Below are 7,940 nucleotides of genomic sequence, written 5' to 3'. Positions count from 1 at the left end.
AAGACAGGACAAGATTGCAGTAAATCTGGGTAGGAATATGTCCTGACGAACAGATCTCTCAAAACATGACCCATGGCTGCGTAGACCAATATTTCTTGGCCTGTTAAAGCCACTAGTTGCTTGGCACTTAAAACGTTTAGCAATACTGCGCCACCACAACACAGAGTGTTCATGGACATAGCCCCTATAAGTAGGGGTGAGTTGCAGTGGGATGTTGTGTTACTTCGGTAGCACATATACTAAAATTGGAACGATACAGAGAAGATTAGCATGGCCCCTGCGCAAGGATGACACGCAAATTCGTGAAGCGTTCCTCATTTTAAATAATATTTTAAATATTTTCGGGTCAATTTCTGGTTACGGCTCTTATTTTGAAATACAGACCACACGAGGAGAGACGCGAAACATCGATGTGATTGGATGAACGCGATCAGGTACCGAGTGTAACGTAAGACCAGAAGAACGTGACTTTCGGTGGGCAGCTGGACGGTTTCTCTAGCGATTCGTAAAATTGCCAATGTATAAAAACAGTTAAAACACGACCGCAACCAGTGTTTAAGATTAGTAGCTTTACAAGTATTGTTGTTTTAACTATAGTCATGTAATAGACGGAGACTCCACACGCAACACAGGGCGATGATCCATTAGCAAAAGAATCAGATTTTATCTGGTTACACCGTGAAAGACACACAATAACTTTATAATTTCCATCTCTGACACTTAAAACATTTTACGTGTACTCTGATGAACTCCTCTTCTACCTGTCTTAAAAGTGGGTGTTATTGTTTTGTTGGATACAAAGTGTAATAAAGTTTTAACTTTGTCAAATTTTGTTGCTTCAAATTAAAAACTTACGGTGACGTCAACTCGTTCGACTCATGGGAAGGTTCAGATTCACTGTGAAGAAAATGATTTCCAAGCTATCTTTCCTTCACGATTGCACCAAAAGTCAAATACATTCATTTTAAGAGTTTATCAGCCCTTAGCTACACTGTGAATGCTTTGCCTCTGAAATGATTTAAATCTCTTATTATTCATTACATGGGCAACTTGTGGTGGTTGTACTCCCTCACCTAAATTATTTGACCAATTACTTAAAATCGTTGAACGTGATGGTTAAACATAAGTTCATGGTTTTATGATTTATTATATTTTACTTTTATCTGTATTTCCATATTTGATTATCCCTTGTTGTGCCTAACAACCCTGTTTGTAAAATAAATAAACGTCACAAACGTATCTGTAGAGTTTAGTGATTTACATGAGTTAGTCACATTTTTAAATGTATTTTACAATGAACAACGTGCAGAGAAACAGTTCAAAACATGGTAGCAGCCTGTGCCACCAACATTATCAGACTGAAAAGACAAAAGCTCCACCACCTCGTATTCTTCTCAGTGTTTCACCTTGTAACACAGTCACAGCTAATTATAGTCACTTGTTTAACTCTGGTCTGTTTCTAGCATGTGTGATGTCACAGAAAGACAATAAACAACAATTAAAACAACAACAATAGCCAGTGTTTAAGGTTAGCAGCTTTAGGGTAGTACTATAGTCTAATTTTAACCCTGTTTTAAGTTTAACCGTAAAAGTAAAGTTTTAACAAAGACTTTCAAGAATTCAAAGTCATTCGTAAAATAAATTAGAGTCAAAGAAAGACATTTGCACAAAAGTAAAATCACGTTAACAGTATCTGAGATTAAAATAACGTTCAAATAGGAGAAAAGAGGAATATTGTCCAACTCTAAGGAGATCCAGTTGTGAAAAGTTAAATAAACTTAAACATAAACTTATGAAAAAAAGCATTTACAGGGCAGGCTTTCAGACCAATGAACAAAACCTGTCTCATTTATTTGCTTCAGCTTAGTATTTTATCAGTTCTCTATTGTCACTTGATCAGTAGTAGCTAATTACACCACCTCTTGTTATAATAAGTATTAATACAGTAGCTGCAGCTGCACACATGGCGGGTCCTGGATGCAGCTGAGGTGGCACATCTGCGTAGTTCATATGCTTTCCATACTGGCTGCGGTCAACAACGGGATAGACTCGGTCGGGCCAAGCGTTTGTTGTTACCATGACATTGACTGACGCACGCGCTGACGTGCGTGAGCGGAAACAGGCAAAATGTTTTTTATACAACTGACATATTTTCAGACGTGAACTTCACAACATAGATTTGTTTTAAATTTATTTCTTGAATAATGTGTACATAAGTATTTCAGGTATTTATAATGTATTGATCAATTCAATTTAAAACACTTTGTCTCTATTATTTATCCCTGAAGGCCAATTAAGGAAAAGCATCCAGGAAAATTAATATTACTAATAAGATCAATTAAAAGCGTCATTGTACAGGACAGCATTCACATAGATAACTACTGCTGGGATTACAGTGTTTCTCCTATTTGGGTCCTGCATCAGGGAGTCTGTGTCCTGATGGGAGCCACTGGAACATGGGACTTAGGATGTGAGGGGTCCCGACAGATTTCTTTCTTTGCAGGCTAATGGAATTAAACCAGGAGGTGACGGAGAAAGCGAGCACACTCAATAAAAAAGTAGTAGAAGGAGGCTAAGAGCCGCACAGTTGGCTTCTGTAAAGTAAGACGTTGTACTGTAGCTTCAAGTCTGCTTGTACAAATCTCATCAGGACTTCCAGAAAAACAAAGAACATTTAAAGAAGAACAAATGTTGTATAAAAACTTGAAATGTAACTACAGACAAGTCAAAGCTACAATAGAGGAGTGGAACTACTGGTACTATTGTACATTTAGCTACAGTACAGTTATGCCACTTCTTCAGTAGACGTGTCTGTGTAAATGTCTTCAATAAACCTAAACCCATTCTTGGTCAAATCTTAGAGCTTTTGTTTGAAGCAGAATCAAATCGACAAAATTAATGTCAAAACCAAAGTGACTGCGTGAAAAATGCAGCATGTCAAAACTCCAAGTCAAAACTCAAATTCACACTATGAAGAAACATATTGGTAATAAGACATTGTCTGTAGTATTACCTAATGAATACATCTCATGTTATTACCAACATCAGAATCATAACTGTTTTTTTTGTTCCTGTTCTCGGGAACAAACTTCATCCGCTGTCACGTTATTTTTCTTTATCACAGTTCAGATTCAGATGTATTGCAGGCAACGTTTTCTCCACCAAGTATTGAGTTTGTTCCCTTCCCTTTATCAAACAGTGAAACACACACTTGGTGTGTAATAATGCAAGCTGCAGAGTAGATCCATGTCCGTCTATAACCAGCAAATCCCAAGTAGGTGGCAGCTCACAGCCCACAACTTTAGGGAGTGGCTTCATCTGCGCTGCGAGGTTCTGTAGGGCGCAGTCTCTGGAAGAAGAGAATGGACACACGCAGCATCTTAAATGTTCCAAAGTAAGTCTTCACAACATGATGGCTGGGACTGACCTTTTGCTTTCCTGCTGACCTGTAGATTTCCCCATTGCTGAGCTCCTCTGCAGGAGACGGAGGTGTTGGCTTAACATGAGGTTGGTTTATGCGCCTTATGATCTTGGTACTCCCCACAATTTTTTTAAGATTGTCAAAATAACTGATCCTCCTTGATAGGCTATGTGCCCATAGAATAAGTTTGTTTTAAAATTCACGTGACTTTTAAAAGCGACAGTACTATATTTCTTTTTTTCTTCTTCTTTTTCTCTCCGGCGCCGGTCGAGCTGGCTGCTGGTCACAACAGCTCCTGTCCTCTTACTTCTATTTTTTTACTTTCTTCACTTACTCAAGTTTATCTTTCTAGTGTTTTGTTAGTAGCATTAGTGTACACAACCTGTACACAGCTTTTATATAGTTTATCTAAGTTTGGCGCAGTACAAACGCTGTTTTAAAGCTACGATGTGCGTCGGGGTCAGAGCGCGCATTGTTTACACCGCGGAGCAGCTGATCGCGCTGCGCAGCGCCGTAGTTCTGCCCAGAGACAGACACGAGATCACCGCTGAGGTGCTGGTGAAGACCCGACGTGGGCGCCGCGCCGGAAAACTACGACGGGAGAAAACGAGACGCTTCAGGCCAAGAGGAAGGGAGGGGGTCTGGCTGTGTTTGTGAAAATCAGGTGGTGTATGTCAAAATGAAGCCGTGTAACAGAGACATTGAGCTGTTAGCGGTGGGCATGAGGCCATTCTACCTGCCACGGGAGTTCACACGAGTTATAATAATTGCTGTGTACGTCCCACCCTCCGCTAACGCTGACACAGCTTCTGAGACCCTGCTCTCAGTCACCAGCAGGCTGCAAACACAGCACCCACAGGCCCTCTTCCTGATCTCTGGGGACTTTAACCATGCACCTCCTTCAGCTGCTCTGCCTACATACACCCAAGTATGTGACCTGCCCCACCAGAGACAACAAAACCCTGGACTTACTCTATGCCAACACCAAAGAGGCCTACGCTGCATCCTCCCTCCCACCACTGGGCAGAGCTGACCACAACATCCTGCATCTCCTGCCTGTGTATAAACCTGTTGTACACAGGCAGCCGGTGGTGCCCCGCACAGTGAAGAGGTGGACAGCTGAGAGCGAGGAGGCTCTCAGGGACTGTTTTAAACACCACTGTGTGGACGGAGCTCTGCGACCCACATGGGGAGGACATTAGCGCAATAACAGACTGTGTAACGGATTACATCAACTTCTGCTGTGAAAACACCGTTCCCACCAGGCGGGTTCGGTGTTTCACCAACAACAAGCCGTGGGTCACCTCTGATATTAAAGCTCTGCTAAAGGAGAAGAAGAGAGCATTTAAATCAGGGGACAGGGAGGAGCTGAGGAGGAAAATCCGTGAGGGGAAGTCCAGCTACAGGAGGAAGATGGAGGAGCAGCTGCAGCAGAACAATGTCAGTGAGGTGTGGAGGAGCCTGAAAACCACGTCAGGCTTCAAAGCTCCACACCCACAGGCTGAGTGGGACCCGAGCTTGGTCAACAAGCTGAACTCATACTTTAATAGGTTTGACCAAGCACCCACTCACACCTCCCAGCAGCTGCCTCCAAACCTTTTGTCACCTCATACCACTGGATTACCAGCCCCCACAGCCCTTCACACCTTTACACAAGGCCCTCTACCCTCAGCCCTGACGACTGGCGACTCATACCAACAACACCCCCTCACTTCACACCACACTGAGACACTCCCTCAACCCCTATCCTTCTCCAGCACCCAAGTGAGAAGTGAGCTCAGGAAGATCAAGGCCAGGAAAGCATCTGGACCAGACGGCATCAGCTCCAGACTCCTAAAATCCTGCGCAGGCGAACTGTGTGGAGTCATGGAGCATGTCCTCAACCTGAGCCTCAAGCTGAGGGTGGTACCACAGCTCTGGAAGACCTCCTGCGTGGTACCAGTGCCCAAGACACCGCACGCCAAAGACCCCAGCAGCTTCAGACCAGTGGCTCTGACATCACCCCTGATGAAGACACCGGAGAGACTGGTCCTGGGTCACCTCCGCTCTGCGGTGGGAACCTACCTGGACCCGCTGCAGTTCGCCTACCGACACGGCATAGGAGCAGACGACGACGTCATCTTCCTCCTACATCGAACTCTTTCTCACCTAGAGAAGTCCGGCAGCACTGTGAGGATCATGTTCTTCGACTTCTCCAGTGCCTTCAACACCATCCAGCCGGTGCTTCTGAAACACAAACTGGAGGAGGCTGGTGTTGACCTTCATCTGACGGAGTGGATTATGGACTATCTTACAAACAGGCCTCAGTTTGTGAGAGCCAGGGACTGTGTGTCTGACACTCTGACCTGCAGTGTGGGGGCCCCACAGGGGACTGTACTGGCCCCCTTCCTCTTCACCCTCTACACTTCAGACTTCAGACACAACACAGACAGCTGTGTTCTGCAGAAGTTCTCTGACGACTCTGCGATCGTCGGACTTATCAGCGATGAAGACGACCCAGAGTACAGAGGACTCACTCAGAACTTTGTGGACTGGTGCCAGCGGAACCACCTCCTGATCAATGCAGGGAAAACAAAGGAGATGGTGGTGGATTTCCGCAGACAGCAGCCTGCTGTCATCCCACCGATGCACATCCAGGGAAGGGACATTGAGAGAGTGGACTCTTAGAAGTACCTGGGTGTGCATCTGAACAAAAACTGGACTGGACTCATAACACAGATGCACTGTACAGGAAGGGTCAGAGCAGACTCTACCTGCTGAGGAGATTGCGGTCTTTTGGAGTGAGGGGGCCACTCCTGAAGACCTTCTATGACTCTGTGGTGGCATCAGCCATCATGTACAGTGTGGTCTGCTGGGGCAGCAGCATCACAGTGAGGGACAGGAAGAGACTGGACAGGATCATCAAGAAGTCCAGCTCTGTCCTGGGCTGCACTCTGGACACGGTGCAGGAGGTGGGTGAGAGAAGGGTCCTGGCTAAACTGACATCCATCATGGACCAGGACTCTCACCCACTGGAGGACTCACTGTCTGCTCTGGAGAGCAGCTTCAGTAAAAGACTAATCCACCCTTGCTGTGTGAAGGAGAGATATTGTAGATATTTCCTACCTGCTGCTGTCAGACTGTATAATAATCAGCACTGTTAACTATCTCCCACAACACAACTGATAACCATTAGCCAAAACTGTACAATATTTATATTATATTTATTCAATATACAATAACCCTACCCCCATTACTCCACTCTGCCCACATGTAGTGTTAAAGAACACATTCAGCTCGTTGGCCAGGTGCAGGTCACCATCAGCTGATCCTGTGCCTTTGTTCTCTCCGTGGCCAGAGATGGTCTTCAGGCCCTTCCACACATCTCTGACATTGGTCTGCGCTAACTCAAGGAGCGCTAACTCAAGGAGCAGAGAGGAGCAGCAGACCAATGCCAGGGAAAAGCTACAGGGAGAAGCCTCCAGCTTCTCCCTGTAGCTTTTCTTGGCCCGCCTGATCTTGTACTTGAGTTCATGCTGAACATGTGCTGCTCCTCTCTGTCCCCTGAGATTAAAGCCCACTTCTTCTTGTTTAGGCGGCCTTTAAGTTCAGGGCTTGTTATTGAGCCATGAGAGCTGCAAAGTGTCTCCCAGTTTGTGGTATGGAAACAGTCTCTGAGTTTCTCACAGACCTCATCAGTCCATACTCTCACTTTTATCCGTGCTAAGAACTAAGTCAGATAAGAATTCAGAGAATTCAGTGAAGAACTTTTTTTAGAGTCTGGGTGAGAAAGGCTGAGTGAGGCTCTCAAATGAGTTAAAACTATGTTTAGGAGTAATTAATAAATCTGAGTTATAAATTGCTGCTACTCCTCTACTTCTAGGAACATGATAGTTGATAGAATGCCTTTATTAGTCCCACAGCGGGGAAATTCCCATCAGCAGCCAGGTTGCCCGGCGCTAGATGTGACTCATTGAAGTCGACTCATTTAAAGTAACATATTCATCCTGCTGCAGCCAGGTTTCAGTGAGACAAAACAGATCTATGTAATGGTCACTTCATTTATTAACAAGGATTTAGATGAGAGAGATCTGATATTTAATAAACCGCACATTATTAACTTATTGTTACTTTGCTCTGCAAGAGGAGTTGTTTTGATGTTTATTAAATTCTGATAAGTCACTCCTCTTTGATTTGTTTGTGACTTGTATAGTTTAGGTGGTCAGGGAGCAGACACAGTCTCTATGCAATAACTAAGACTAAGAGTGGGTGGGAGCTGTAGAGAACATGCAGAGAGGCGTGTAAGACTGCGACTCTGCGTCCTGGGCTCCACTCTGAGTTGTCACCGAGTGGGGAGACTAAGCAACATAGCCACGTAACTAGAAAGCAGTGGGTCCGTTCAACGTGGGATGGACCACGTCTCTTCTAATCTGCCCAGATTTTCCCCAAAAAGTGCTCCAATTAGCCACAAAGCCCACATCGTTTACGGACACCACCTAGACAACCAGCGGTGGAGCGATCACATACACAGTACATGTCA

General features: G+C 44.8%; 1 non-coding gene across 1 annotated transcript; it reads left to right on the top strand.

Moving 5' to 3' along the window:
- Nucleotides 1-216: 216 nt before the first annotated feature.
- Nucleotides 217-322, top strand: LOC114850207 (U6 spliceosomal RNA). The gene has a single exon (XR_003784788.1). It is a non-coding gene; the product is annotated as a U6 spliceosomal RNA (small nuclear RNA).
- The last annotated feature ends 7,618 nt before the right edge of the window (nucleotides 323-7,940 follow it).

This window comes from Betta splendens, chromosome 24, assembly GCF_900634795.4.
Source record: "Betta splendens chromosome 24, fBetSpl5.4, whole genome shotgun sequence".
Lineage (NCBI taxonomy): Eukaryota > Metazoa > Chordata > Actinopteri > Anabantiformes > Osphronemidae > Betta > Betta splendens.
Note: the sequence above shows the minus strand (reverse complement) of the source record. Positions and strands in the feature narration are given on the sequence as shown.